A 16039-nucleotide genomic window follows, 5' to 3' on the forward strand; every position below is an offset into this window, starting at 1 on the left:
TGGGAAGCTTATACTCTGGGATGGGAAGATAATGAAAAGGCAAGCAAATGAATACGTGATGTAATTTGAGGTGGGGATAAACCTATGAAGACAAATGTAGTAGTGTAAGGGGCCACTGGATATAGTGGATCACCAATCCCGTTTACTCTTCCACGTGAATGCAAAGATAGACTGTATTTTCCAACCTCCCTTGCACTTCAGCTGTGACTATTTGCCTACGTTCTGGGAAGAAACGAAACATTGAAATGTGGGAAGGAGTGATATGTGCCCCTTCCAGGCCTGACCCATAAACACTTCCCGCATGCGGTGCTTTGAGCTTTTCCCATTTTGGCTTTGGACCAGGCTGGCTTGGAAGAAGACCACTCCTGGCTTGAAAATAACAGAGCCGTGCATAGGATGGGGTACCTGAATCGCTGCATGGAGGAAAGCTGCCTGCTAGGAATGCCTAGCTGCCTGCTAGGAACAACATTTGTTGTTATATGAGTGAGAAACCAACTTTATTTTGTTAAGCCAGGGATTCCCTTAACCGGCAGTTTCGGCGTCACATGAGATCTTGTTATAGGGGTGCCTGGGTGGCTCAGTCGGTTAAGCTTCTGAGATCTTATTGTAAATGTAAATTCTTGGGCCATACCCCAGACATACTGAATCAGAAACTTGGAGATATCTGTGTTTTAATAAGTCCTCCAAATGACTCTGATGAATGCTCAAGTTTAGAACTGTTCTAAGCTGGGGAGATTCTGGGGTTTATGTGTTACATCTGCTAGCATTATCTTAACTAATTTGAGTGATGTAATTTGAGTGATGGGGTGGGGTTAGCAATTTGAAGTTTATTCATTTTCTTATTTTCTGCACTGTTACCACAGAGCCTGATGTGGGGCTCGAACTCAGGAACCATGAAATCATGACCTGAGCAAAATCTGACCAAAATCAAGAGTTGGACACTTAACCGACTGAGCCACCCAGGCACCCCAGGGTTAGCAATTTGAAATGGAGTGACCCTGGAAAGCAATTCTTTGAGCATGCCATTTTAATTAAAGGGAGGAGGGAGCCACATGAAGATGTGGGGAAGATCCTTTAAAGCACAGGAAAGCAATTGAAGTGAACTGGAGGAGGGAACAAGTCTAGTGTAGTCACGTAATGAAAAGGAGACCAATCTGGTCAGGGAAGAATGACTATGGGAAAAAGGCAGGAGATGAGCTTAGAACAGAAAACTGGGACCAGATCACGTTGGGTCCAAGAGACCATGGATAGCTTTGGATCTCTTCTAAGTGCAATGCGATTTATTTATTCAACAAGCTTTTTTTATTGTCGTACAATATACATAACATAAAGTTCACTACTTTAAGCCATTTTACGTGTACGAGTTAGTATAAGCATTAAGTGCATCCACAGTGCTGGGCAACCATCATCACTATTCATTTCCAGAACTTTTTCATCGTCCCAAATAGAAACTGTACCCATTAAGCAGTACTTCCCCATTCCCTGCTCCCTTCCAGCCCCTGTCATCTCTTTTCTACTTTCTGACTCTATAAATTTGCCTCTATGAAGTTCCTCATATAAGTAGAATCTTGTAACATTTGTCCTTTTGTATCTGCTTATTTCGCTTAACACTAGTGTTTTCTTCTCTTTTTTTAAATTTTTTTAAATGTTTTTATTTACTTTTGAGAGAGAGAAAAAGAGAACTAGCAAGGGAAGGGCAGAGAGAGAGGGAGACACAGGATCCAAGGCAGGCTCCAGGCTCCGAGCTTGTCAGCACAGAGCCCAATGTGGGGCTCAAACTCGCAAACTGTGAGATCATGACCTGAGCTGAAGTCGGACGCTTAACCGACTGAGCCACCCAGGCACCCCAACACTAGTGTTTTCAAGGTTTCTCCGTGTTGTAGCATGTGTCAGAATTTCCTTCCTTAAGGCCAAATAACATTCCACTGTATGGCTATAGCACATTCTGTTAATCCATTCATCTAGCGGTGGACACTTGGGTTCCAACCCCCTCCCTTTTGGCGATTATGAATAATGCCGCGGTGAACGTCAATGCACAGGTATCTCTGTGAGACTGTGCTTTCAGTTGTTCCAGGCCAACAAACTTTGTGAGTGTTCTGCTATTGTGTACTGGGGGTGAGGAGACGCAGAGGGTCTGACCTGGGCAAGGCACTCATTCCAGTCAATGGGAGTCAAGCAAAGATCAGTTGTGATCTGTTGGAGTGATAAAGTCGGCTCAGCAGCACACTGAAGAGGATCACCACATAGTGTCTGGGAAGGTTTCCTAGAGGAGGCGGTGCTGACTCAGTCTGAACGAAAAAATAGAAATTAGGCAGGTGCAGAAGAGAGGGAGGGGTGTTGTAGGTAGAGGGCTGAACCCGGAAGCAGGGGCAGGAGTGTGTAACCCACTAGAGCAGCCCAAACTGGGGCAGAGTGGATGACTGGCGGAGGTGATAGGAGATGAGGCTGAAGAGGTAAGCAGGGGCCTGCCCGCCAAGCACCTGGCAAGAGATGTTAAGGAGCCTGACGCTCATCCCTCAGGGCAGTGGTTCTTTATCTTCACTGCACTTGAGAATCGCTCACCAGCTTTCAAAAGCCTCCAGTGTGGAGCTTGAGTTCCACCCCCATACATTCTGGCTTAATTGGTCTGGGCTGGGGCCAGGACATTGGCATTTCTGAAATTTCCCCAGGTATTTCCAGTGTGCAGCCAGGGTTGAGAAGTATCGCCTCAGGCAGTGGGAAAGCTTGCGGAAGGTTTTGAGCAAGGGAGTAGCAAGATCAGATTCTTTCTTAGCCACCTGCACATATTTCAGCATAAAGTGAATTTTATGGCTGATGAGGCCTCCTTGGGGAAAGAGGCCCTTCTCTGTTCTCCGAGACTCAGTTTGTTCCACTAAACTTCACGAAAATGAAGATACTGCTCACATACCTCAAGGGCTGTTGTAAAGATTGCGTTTCATCCCTGCTCAGAGTGGACGGAGGAGACCACGTTTTCTGCTCAGAGGCGAAGGCAGCTGAGGAACCGGAGGCAGGGGCCCCTAGTTCGCAGGGTTCTGAGTGGCCACGGCTGCGGCCTTGGCATTCACCTGAGAAAGGCAAAGGCAGCCTCCCATGTGCGCGGCTGTCTCCTCCCGGGGCCGAGAGAGCTGGCTGGGGGTGCATAGCCTCTCTGGCCTTGGCGCTCTGCTGGGATCAGCCAGAGTCTCATTTCCTTAACGGGAGACTTCCTGATGAGCGCGATGAATTTACAGTTTGTTTGACTGGAATGAAAAGTAAAAGCTGATGCAGCTGTGCGTGGTACGGATGAGGGAGAGAGCGCGGGGCACCTGCCTGCTGACTTCATCGCCGGCTCCGTGCTGTGGCAGCAGAGTCCTGTGGTGTTTGCTTGTTTCCATCTCTTTCTGGAGCAAAAAATCCTATAGCAGAGCCCTTCACCTGCTCCCTTCCACCCCTTCCCAGGAGGGAGGTGCGTGACTGGGTTCAGACAACAAAGAATAAGAAACCGGATTCTGAGCGGTATCTTTTCTTAGGGCACAACAAGCCCTTAATTTTCAGGAGCGGGGGTTGTCTTTTCCTTCGCCTTTACCATCCCTGAGGGCCTGAACCATGCCTTTGGTCATTTGGAGCCTTGAGCACATTAGGTGGACCAAAAAAAAAAAAAAAAGTGTGTTCAGTTGCCTGAGGGTCAGTTAGGATGGATTGTGCTAGGAAGTGGGGGAATGAGGGTGACTTGTGTAGCCTTGAGACCTAGAGAGAAATGCAGGGGGCAGTGGGTCTCTGTGTATCTCTTTTCTTCTAATGCAAGTAAGCAGAAAGATCTGACCACTGTCCTATGTGCGTGACCATTATATGAAAGTTGCTCCCAGAGAAGTGAAATCCCAAGCCTCTCCTACCCCATTGATAGTAGAGCCACACCTGATGTGAGGTGGGGCCCCCAGGAACCCCCGCACATTGGAAAGAGTACACCAAAGTCTTGTTTGCATATCCTTGACGCTCTGCATTGTGATGTGACATGTAGAATTGAAGTCATTGCACATCTCTGCTCTCTTCCATTCTTGTCGGTAATTTGAGTAGTTGATGTCAATTTGGGGGGATTCTAGATCCAATGGCCCGAATGTTAAAGGGTGCAGTGTTTTTGTTCTCCCCTGATGGGAAGCCTCACCTTCTTAGCTAGATTTATTTTTTGGTTTGGTACTACTCTTTCCCAATAAGCTGGTCCTCCGTTATTTTAAAATAACACCATGGGGTTAATAGTGCATTCAGGGCAAGTGTTCCAGCCTATGGCTGTCTGTGGGACTGTCCTGGAGCCTGGGCCCAGCAGGGGGCCCTGTGATTCCTAACCTCAGTAACAGGGCCTGGCCATGCATGCATGCTCAGATGACGGGCCATCTGTGCCCTGCCTTGCGCCAGCTCGTAAAGGACCTCACTTGACAAATTAAAGGTGAGGAAGCCTTAGGCTTCCTCCCTCCTTGTGAATGTGGAAATCATCCCCTTTTAAGTCAGGAGAGGGTGAAAAATAAAAGAAAGGACCCTCCTGAAAATGTACTGACATGTCTCACAAATTACTTTATTGAACGCTCACTAACCTTGTGAGGCAGGTATTTGTATCTTTATTTTATAGATGGAGAAATTAAAACTTCAAATGACTGAGCGACCTGCCCAAGATCACACAGCTAGACTGGTGGCACCCAGAATTCAAAGCCAGGCATGATGTGCTGGGCTCTATGCCCGGGTTTCTCAAAATGTCAACTATTAACATTTTGGGATGATAATTCTTCATTATCTGCTCTGTGCCTTGTAGGGTGTCTAGCAGCATTCCTGGCTACTATTCTAGGTGACAGTAGTACCCCATTCCCCCCCCCCACCCCAAATGTAACAGCCAAAAATGTCCCTAGACATTGCCTTTTGTGAGCAGTTGATGGGCAAAATCATCCCATCCCCAGGTGAGAGCCACTGTTTGATATCAATTGTATGTTTTCTCAGTTCTTACAACAACCCTATATATAATGTACCATTTCCTCCTTGTCTTGCAGATAAATATTCAGAACCTAGAGAAAGCATGAGTTGAACAAGGTCATACAGATTGTATGAATAGGTTGGGAATATAGCATCTCTGAGTCTCTCATTTTTTCCTGGTACAGAATGGTGGATCCTGTATTAAGACCAGGCAAGTGTAACACCAAAGTCGTTTTCTTTGCCACTTTACCAGACATTTGGAAAGTATAGTGTTTTTGAAAATAAACCAGAGAGCTTGTTAAAATTCATATTCACAATAGATTCAAATCTAGAGGATCTGTGGGGGGCACAGGAGTGTGTATTATAAAACACACCCACCATGACTTGAGGGCGCCATAGTTTAGAGAACCTGAATTGAGATACACTGAACACTGTACTTTGCTGTGTTTGAAGGGACTCTAAGATAAAAATTTAGGAAAAAGAATGGAGGTGATGACCTAATGTGTAAGTACTTTACAGAATCCGGTTGAATTGCCAGACGTAGAGGGTGATGAATGTGCATGGTACCAAGTGACCAGCGATGCTGGCTGGGATAAGGGATATCTTCTAGCCCTTGGGATGATACGTCCAATGCTTCGAATCATATCCACCCCCTCATGTTGAATCCTAAGGTTGAGTGGGCCGCCTCGTTTGGAAGCAGTGCATCCTGAAATTCTAAAAATGGTTACAGTTAAACAAAAACAGCTGTGTCAATTTCCAATTTCCGCTCTATTCAGATTCACACCCTGCCTCCTCTCTTCTCTCAGAGGCTCTGGGAGGGACACAGGCTCACATGCACACGCACACGCATGTGCACACGCACACACACACACACACACACACACACACACATTCTGTAGCCCTTCTCTCACTCACCCTCGACTTCATTTCTCCATGGTGAGAGAACATTTCTAGTTTTCCAAAAAGGAATCACAATCAAGAGAAGCCACAAGAGCCCAGACTACAATAAAATGCTACAATATGCTTTCAAGCTGGAGCAGCTACAAAGCTGGGAAGGGAAGGCGGCAGTATAATGCCTATTTTTATCTTCAACTATAATCTACCCACTTGTGGTTTCATAGCTGTCAGGAGCCAGGGAAGGACACGTAATCAGCCCACCGTTCTCCGCTCACATCCTCCAGCCGTGTGACACAGATGTGGGTGTGTGTGCACATACACAGACATTTTAAAACAACTGTCAGAGAGCTCGATTGAACTCATACCTGAGGCCAGTCTGGGTTTTGGGGTTTTTTTAGAACCTGTCTTTTTGTCCATTATTTCTTGCCAACCAGAAGGTGAAAAGCAGGTGATTAAAACCCATGTTCTAGATGTCAAGGAATAGTGGTTACTAATAGAAGGAATAGAAGGAACTAATAGAATAGAAGAAAAGATCTCTCTAGTCTTTTTCAGCCTTGGCCAGACTGGGTTATGGGCATGTCCTAATCTCCTGGACACTACACACTAATCTGGAGATTGCCTGTCTCCTTTAGAGAAGGTGAATATGGACCAGAGGAAATAGCCTTGAAATCAAGAGAATGCCATGTATAAGCTCTGTGACCTCCAGCAAGTTACTCAACCTCTGTGGACCTCAGAATCTTCATCTGTACAAATAGGATCAAAACACCTATAGAATGGGTTGTTGAGAGAATCCAGAAATGAATGTAAACACCGAGTGTTAGTTATCACATGGCAGAGGCTAAGAAAATGCTACCTATTAATAGTATTATTTGTGTGACTTCTGTCTTATTTGTATTATTGCCTTAGTCGTAGTAGAAGAAGAGGTCGTAGTTTAGGGTGTGGTTTCTGTGTCCCTTCTGTATTCTTTGGTGTTTTCAGGGGCTACTCTCCTGTATCGCTAGCATAGGGTATTGATGAGGCTACACAGTGTTCCTGCAGCAACGTCCCAGGCAAGTCACAGGAGGGCCCTCCTTTATGGTGTGATGGTAAGACTTTTTGCAAGTCTGTGATGCCCTAGCATTTTCCCTTGACTTCCTGGCAGATAAGAGACTTAAAATCCTCATGGAGAAGCCCAGTCCCTCGATAGCTCCTTCTCTCAGAGGCTTCCTCTTTAGCTGTTGCGGTGACATCTGTGTGGAACTGGAGGAGCTGGGAGTAAGTTTGGTGATGATTCCTCAGTGAGTCGTGACACCGGCAGTCACAGAGAGCCCGATCGCGTGCTGCCCTGCCTTTTATTAGCCTCGCGAACTTGTGATTGTTGTTCAGCCTTTCAAGGACTCCATTTTGTCATCTGTGAAATAATAACTTTATTGGGTCAGGGTAAGGTTGAAGGTGTGGAAACAGTCTATAAGCTCTATGGGGCCGAGAACCGCTAGCTAGTGATCGTCGTCATTAAAGGCGGCAGAGAGATGATCCCGCCTTTCCAAGAGCTGAAGTCTCAAGGATCATATTAGCTCATTTGGGCGCCAGACCGATTTTTGTAAATGAAGCCCTGTGATTTTCGAGTGTGGTTTTTGCTCTGTGCTTTTACCCACAGCCTGCACGCAGAATCCAAGCCATACGCCACATAGTCAGTTCTTTGTCTGGAAGCTCATTAATGCAGCCACAGCTTCCACAGAAGAGCAGCTGTTTGGTGGCATCTAGCTCACTGAGAGGGACACACAGGTACTGCTGCTGCTATTAAGCACTTGCGGGATGACAGATTGCCTCAGTGAAGTGTCCATGTGCTTCTCCATTATAATGCCTCAGGTTGAGGAAAAAAAAAAAAAAAAGCCTGGACCCTCCAAAAAGCTTTCACAGATTGGAAAGTGCACAGTTTGGGGGTGTTTAGCACTTCAGCACATGCTCTGTGACTGTGCATTCAAGGCAGCATGTCAGAAGAAATTAGTCTGCAGCAGGCCACATATGTCAGCCAGCCGGTGGGAGCATGTGCCCGACACCCGGGCGAGGGACTCCGAAGAAAAGGCTGCTTACCTTAAAACCCCCTCGAGTTTAGCATGTTGGAGAGATGGGCCAGACTCTCCAGCTCCAGTCAGGTATTGCTGAGAAGCGTGAGTTTGGGCATGGAAGAACCAGGCAGTACCAAGAAAGAAAAAAGGAATCTCTTGTCATTTACTGTGAGCTAGGCAGAGAGAGATTGCACCTACTAACACGCTTAATACGACAATGCTGCCAGGTGGGCAGTACTGATACCTGAATTTATCCATGGGCAGATCAAAGCTCCAGGAGGTCACGTGGCCTACGAGTCATCTAATGAGAGAGTCTCCAAGAAGATGTCTTAGCCTCGGACACTCCTCCCTTTATATGGAGCATGTGCCTGGAAGGGCCATGAGGTTGATTTTCTTTTTGAACACACACACTAGCACTTACGTATTTGACTGTCGTGTTCAAAGCAAGAACTCTGGCAAGCCCTACTCCATAACCGGTGCTCATGTGCAGACCTTGTTGTATTCCTATTTGGGAATCTCTTTCATTCTTTTCAAGAGACTTAAGAACAGTGAGTTATAGCCTCTTGCAGGTGGGTTTGACCAGTAGTCCAGAGAATGATTAGGATTCTGTTGTTAAAGTCTAGGCAGGAGATGAGCAAAAGTCAAGGGCAGCAGTGGTAGAGGCAAGGGCAGGCATGAGAGAGAGCTGAAAAGGTGCGGTGAGCAATTTAAAGGTGTGGGGAGCAGCGTTTCCAGCTTGGGATGTTGAAAAGACAGTGGTGCAGGTTCCTAACCAATTTCCTTGAAGGAATTGGGCAGTCAGACTGGGAAGGGATCAGGCAGAACGTGATCCCTTAAGACTTCAGGCATGCAGCTCTAGGTTTGGAAGTCAGCTGTTAGGGTTTTTGCAGTTGGCAAATGAGTGATCAGAGGAACCATGTGTGATGGTTAATTTTATGTGTCCGTTTGACTGGGCAGAGGGATGCCCAGATTGCTGGGTTGCTCTGTGAAGGTGTTTCTGGTAGAGATTAGCGTTTGAATCAGTAGCCTGAGTAATGCTCACCCTCACCAGTGTGGGTGGGCCTCATCTAATGTGTTCAGGGCCTGAATGGAACAAAAAGGTGGAGAAAGTGCAAATTCTCTCTCTCTTTCCCTCTCCCTCTCTCTCTGCCTCTCTCTCTCCGCCTCTCTCTCTCCCTCTCTCTCTCCCTTTACTTCCTGACCTCGGATGTGCATCTTCTCCTGTTCCCAGGCATTGGAGCCCCTGGTTTTCTGGCCTTCAGATTCCAGAACTTATACCAGCTGCTTGTACCCCCACCACACACAGTCCTCCTGTGCAGGTTCTAGGTTTGTAGCCTCAGACTGGGAGTAACGTATTAGCAATCTAGTTCATGGGCCTTTGGACTCAGAATAAATTACACCACCGGCTTTCCTGGCTCTCCAGCTTGCAGACGGCAGAACGTGGGTCTTCTCAGCCTCTGTAATCACATGAGGCAATTCCTAGAATAAATCTCCTCTTACCCATATCTATATCTATATGTATATCTACATCTATATCTATATCTATATCTATATCTATATCTATATCTATATCATATCTATATCTATCCTGTTGCTCTGATAGAGTGAAAAGTGAAGAGGAAAGACCACTGGAACTTAATGATGTATAAAGGGTGTGAAGAAGCGGAAGGATGTTAGGGACTCCTGAAGTAGCATCACCTCTGTTTCACCCGTATCCTTGCTGATAGCCAGATTCACATTGACTTAAATGTGTGAGAAGAGGAAGAAGAATGTGATCATATTGTTTAGGGCGATTATCTCCTCCAGGCTTGACCTAAGACTGTCAAAGGAGGCAGGCTGATGCTAAGTGACAAGTCAGATGCTGACAGGCCTGTGTGCACAACACAGGCACATGCACAGTGCACCCCTCAGCCACACTAGATGACTTGGGCTACACTGGATGAACTTTGCTTTGAAGGATAAATTTGGGAGAGAAAAATTCAAGCAAATATTCCATCCTGCTTTGCCTGGTTCCTGACTAACCTCAAAGTGTGGAAGGAAGGAAGGGTGTGGTATAGGGCAACAGGAATAAGACACCAGCCCTTGCACACGGTCCTCCTCTTTGGTTCCCTGGTACCAAGGCAACAGCTCAAAGAGTTCTTCCTCATGCTGAATTAACTGTCTCTTCCTTGGATGCGGATGTCATTTGCCTAGACTATGTGGATTGTTTACGTTCTCAGGGGCCAGTGCTGAAGGAGCTCAGATGGGGGAAGACAAAGACAGAACAAGACCTCGACTCTTAACCACCTTTGCACACTTAGTCCCGAAGTGACTTTGCTTCTCTGCGCCCTAGTTTCCTCCGTGTAAAATGAAGGCTCTGGTGTAGATTCTACATTTGTTGCCTCTGAGGTGTCAGAAAATACCTGTGAGGCTTACCAGAGTGTGTCCACACGTGCACACATACAACCTGGTCATATATCTATTTCACAAATAACCAGTTCTCACTGATCTTAGGTGACCTACACAAGGTCACAATAAGGCCGTGGTTTCTTTAGTCCTGGAGTCATACAGCATATTACCTCCACCTGTCTTCTTTCCCAGATTTCCACGGGGTTTCCCCAGGCTTGCAACTTTTGTAGAAGGAGTTCTTCTCCTTGACTATTTACTGCCTCTTCCCAGGAGAATGAAAAACTTGATGCAGCCCTTAAGGCTGCCTGCCATATATGTGGTCATCTGGGCAAGTGATGAGACTCAGACCAAACCCCAGAAAGTACCAGAGATTGAGGTTAGCCAGGCTTCATGCTCCTGGTTTCCCAGGGCCTTGCTTGAGTCCCCAGAGACCTAAGCATAAGCCTCTACAGCTTCTCTCTGGGGTTCTTGCCCTTTTAACCATCCCGCATCATTTCCAACCTCTGACCCATTCACTGTACCTCAGCTACCCTGGCCTCCTCTTGCTGTTCCTTGACCATGCCAAGCATACTCTCACCGCAGGGCCTTTGGACTTCCTATATATTCTACATGGAGCATTAACTATTCTTGTCTGGTATCACATAGTAGCTCCTTGATTTCTTTTAGGTCTCGGTTTAAATGTCACTTCCTTAGAGAAGCCTTTGCTGAACACCCCATATACAATACCAACTTAAGTATCTTTTTTGCATACCTGGCTTTATTTTCTTCATCGTATACCTGACGTTATATTTGCTTATTGACTATGTCTGCATACTGGAATATAAGCTCCAGGAGTTCAGGGATTCTCTTCATTGCTCTATCCTCAGCACCTAGAATGATACCTGGCCCAGGGCAGGTGATTAATAAAAGTTTTTCGAATGAATGAGAGAATAAATGAACCAATAGTTGAGGGTGCATGTGTGGCTCCAAGAGTCCTCTCTCTTGGTGGTACGTTCTTCCAACTGATTCATGTCATACTTGAGAAAGAAAACATTGCCATTTTCTTTTTGTTTTTAAATTTTTTTTAATGTTTATTCATTTTTGAGAGAGAGACAGAGCATGAGCAGAGGAGGGGCAGAGAGAGAGGGAGACACAGTATCTGAACCAGGCTCCAGGCTATAATTTGTCAGCACAGAGCCTGAGGCAGGGCTTGAACTCAGGAACTGTGAGATCATGACCTGAGCCGAAGTTGGACATTTAACCAACTGACTCAGGTGCCCTGAAAAGATTCCCATTTTCATGGAGTTTATATTCTAGTGGTGGAGGCAGATTTTAAAAGTGTGTACATTCTTTAATTTCAGATGTTGGTAAGTGCTTTGAAGGAAATGAAAGAGAGAAATGGGAAAGAGTGGTTGCGTTAGGATGACCAAAATACTTTCACATAAATTGGTGGGAAACGGTCTCTGGACAGGTGAAAAACTGAGGAAATAGCAGGTGTTAAGCTGCTGATGTTGGAATGAGGCTGGTGTATATGAGCAACAAGAAGCCAGTGTGCCTGGAGCTTAGTGAGTAGGAAGGAAAACAGTAGGAGCCTGGACTAGTGGGTGGAGGTCCAATCGCGTAGGATCTTGCAGGCCATGGTCAGGGTAACCCTGGACCCAGGTTGTCAGGTCGGAGATGGCTCCCCTTTCAGTATGCATAGTATATACCTTGCCACTCAACTCCACATAATCAAGAGCCCTGCCCCCTGGAGAATTTCCTTTTTGAGGGTGCATGATGTCCTTCTCCATCGTCTGCTTTTGGTTACTAACAAGATAATCCACACAGGTTTTTTGTTTTTTGTTTTTTTTTAATTTTTTTTTTTTAACGTTTATTTATTTTTGAGACAGACAGAGACAGAGCATGAATGGGGGAGGGTCAGAGAGAGGGAGACACAGAATCTGAAACAGGCTCCAGGCTCAGAGCTGTCAGCACAGAGCCCGACGTGGGGCTCGAACTCACAGACCGCAAGATCATGACCTGAGCCGAAGTCGGCTGCTTAACCGACTGAGCCACCCAGGCGCCCCTCCACACAGGTTTTTAAATGTGTATTTTTGACATTCACCTGAGAAGAGTCAAGGTCCCATTCCTCCTTGCCCCCTTAATGCCAATAGATAAGGAAGGGGATGATACTTGAGTGTCTTCACTCCAGACCACGCCCTTGAACTGCTAAAAATGTTAGTGCATGCTCGTATAAAATGTTCTGTCTCTCTGTCTCTCTCTTGCTCTCTCAGCTCTAAATGTCTGTACTTTTTCTGCTTTTCTGGTAGAAGATCCTTTTTGTTTCCTGCATTGGGTTTCTAGTGTAGGATGGCTTACATTTGTCTACTAGTTCAGCAATTTTCTGCGATTTCGAGCCACTGAAAAGAACTTTCTGGCACAGGAATTCTAGAGAGGCACAGTTTATGGAATCGCAGGTTTAAAAAAAACTCCATAAAGATTTCCACCTTTAAATGTTGTTTTTAGTAGGAACAGGTTATTGGGATAACTGGGCGGCAAGCTATTACCATTTTGCTTACTTCTTAAAATCTTGTTAGGCCTGTGCTCTAATACTCTTTTGCACCGTTGATCCAAATCCATTGCGTATTAGCCGACTGCTCAGTGGATCATTGGGCTGAGGTGGCCTGGCATTAATCCAGAATAGCCGCAACTCATCCAAAATCTGCAGGGGAACAATTGTCATTTTGAAGAAAATAATTTCCTCCCAGAATTCCTTCTTAAACTTTGATGCCCCCCCACCACGGATCTCGTAGCAAGCTCTAGCAGATGACCAAAGAAAGGAACAAACAGCAAATGAATATTAATGGGGAGATTCTGAAACAGTTGATCTTGCCTGCTTTGACAGCTTGTTTTTTTTTGCGGACATGTGGGCTCCCAGTTCCACATATAGAATTTTTCTCCTAGTAAAATTGTGCGTGCTTCCTCTGATGGAGCTCTCACTACGGTGATATTTTAAGGTGGTTGGCAGAGCACGGCATTTTGCAAAGAGCATTCTTTATTCCGGGTTCTTCCCTTTCATAACTTTGAGAGCCATTCAGTTTCAGGGATCAGCTGAGGTCTTTTAGGATGTCCCCAAATAGGATTCTGTCCCTTTGCCACCAGAACTTTAGAATGTTCCTGCCTGGTGTGTAAAAAGCTGTATGTGTGAAGATGTAGCCACTTGACAGTAGTCAGGGGTGGAAGTCCATGTTCGTTTATTCAGCAAGCATGACCTCCACTGTGTCGTGCTGAGCCTTCTGTTGTCAGCTTGAAATCACCTCCGTCCACATCTGCCGTCGTGCAGAGGAGACGCTAGGAGCCGTAAGTCCCAGGATCCCCTTCCTTACCCGGTTCCAAGTTGGAGTCTGCCAGTGAGAACTACTCATGTGAGATTTAGGAGGTGGATAGAGAAAGAGGCCATTACACTCCAGAGGCAGTTTAGGCAGATGTGTGGACAGATGGTAGACTCAAGGCTTACAGAAGCTTCTGGCAAGCTCCTGTGAATTACCTGCTTTGTGCTCTAGGCGGTGGAAATAGTCAGTGCGGCTCTTTCTGAGTCCTCAATCGAGTGTTGCCAGCTGATCTAGGCAGCGGGGGCTTCCAAGAGGTTCTTGACTTTTGCAACGGCTTCTGGGGAACCACCTGTTTTCACTGCTGCAGGCAGAGATCTTCAGCGATGCTTATCTGTTCTTTGCCAGTCGTTCCAATGACTGTGCAAGCCTTTGAACCTCTGTGTTCAAACCCTGCATATTTGGAAGACTTAGAAGTTGGAAGTTTAGAAACTGGAGTGTGGGGTTGGTCCTGTCAGCCACTTTGACTGCAGCTGACCTCCACAATCCCATAGGGTATCATCAGATGGGTCAGATTCATCCCTCAGCCAGCCTAATAATCCCCTTTGACAGCACCATCTTTGTGAAAGACCGTTTCTCTCTATCACATAAATCTCAGAGGACTTGAGAAGACACTAATCTGCTCAGATTTGACATCCTTGGACTTACCAGACCCTCCTTGAACCTGTTTACATCTTCAGTGTTACCAGCGCTTGGGAAATAGTTCCACTTGCCTTGTTTTTCCTTATAACTATCAGCTTTAATATAAAACATGGCGGGTATCACTCTAACGGTCCTTCTGAGACTCCCAAGTTAAATATACAAGGCATGGGCGAATCAAACTTTTTCCTAAGAATATACTCTTGCCCAATATCTGGGTCAATTATGGGACTTAAACCTGATGTAACAGACATCCACTACTGCCTCCACATTTGCTCAACATGCACTTGATCATATAAAAGTGTTTTCATCTTAGCCGTTTCACAGAGAAAAAGCAGCATAGAAGTTCAAACAAAATAAATTTTAAAATAGATAGAAGCAGAGTGAGGGATTAGCTCTGTAGCTTAAATGTTTAATGGGATGTAGGTAGGCTCAGAGAGCCAGCTGGGTCCATCTCCGCCATCGATTAATCCTGCTGAGTAGACCAAGGTCTCTTCTGGATCAGCATCAGGACGGGCACTGATGTGGGTATTTGCCTCCGTAGTCCATGCTCTGTGACTGACAAACCCCCCCCCCCCCCCACACTCTTCTGATCAACACACTCTTCTTGACATGTTAAAACATTCAGTCAGGTTGTAGTCAAGTTATGCTTTATTCCAGATATAGGGCCAAGGCTCCACTGTTGTATCACTTTTATGGCCCTGCCAGTTTTAACCTTTCTTCCTAGTGAGTGTTCACTGCTCTGAGTCTTTGTTGTGACAGCTGACTTGATCTCAATCCTCTTTTGGCCACTTCAGGCACCGTGACTGTGGGCACTTTCGTCTCATCGGGTCTACGTGCACTCATTTAAAAATGGGGATAACTCTTAGGGTGTTTGTGGGGATAAAATGAGCTAAGCATGTAGGCAGAACACATTACCCTGAATTGACAGCTAAACCCAAGACCACAAAATTTCATATTCTAGGCAGTGTGAAGAAAAGGCAGAGAAGATGCTCCGGCACTTTTTATGTTGTGGTATTTTTCTGTTAGTTTCTGTGATGGACTTTTTTTTCTTTTTTTTTAATGTATTAGCATCCTGACTGAGGGTCTTCATATGTTATGAATGTCATGGCCCAGGAGAAAGGAAATGAGATCCAGTGCTTTTCTGTACCACTTCTAGGAAGAGATGGCCAAGGAGAATGGACTTTTTCTTCCTATCCTGTGGCCCGGGAAACCACTTCCCTGGAAATCGTCCTGGGCCTCCTCAGTTTCCCCAAGGCAGCTGAACCCTTGCCAGTACCACAGAGACACATAGTAGGGCAAGTGCGAGTTTACCAAGTTGCCACCTCTGCAAAAATTCTCCCTTCCGTTGATGACCCCCTACCCCAATTCCACAAGCTGTATTCCGTGGCTTCTTAGAGAACTCAGCCGTGGTAAGCAATGCCCTTTTAATAGTAAAGGTTGCATCATGTGGTCTTCTAAGTGCTTCTTGAACAATGAGGCTCATTTCCCTATACTTAAATGCTTAGAATATATGATTCTTGTCTTTAAAGTCAAAGTGACAAATCAGAGTAACCTCAAGTAGCAGCACAGATACCTTGGTAGAAGCTGCTGATCTGTCATACTTTATTAGGGTTTTGAGGCGACAATCAAGGCCTTGATTGATTAACAATATCTGTAAGTGGGTATGGGAAGGGGTAAGTGCAGCGTACCTATAACGCATTTTCCTATCCTGTTTTACAGTCCCTTTGATTCTTGTTTAAACAATAACTTTTTTTGTAAAGGTGCAAAATGGCAGACTGAATG

This window comes from Neofelis nebulosa, chromosome 12 (genome assembly GCF_028018385.1).
Source record: "Neofelis nebulosa isolate mNeoNeb1 chromosome 12, mNeoNeb1.pri, whole genome shotgun sequence".
In the NCBI taxonomy this organism is placed as follows: Eukaryota; Metazoa; Chordata; class Mammalia; order Carnivora; family Felidae; genus Neofelis; species Neofelis nebulosa.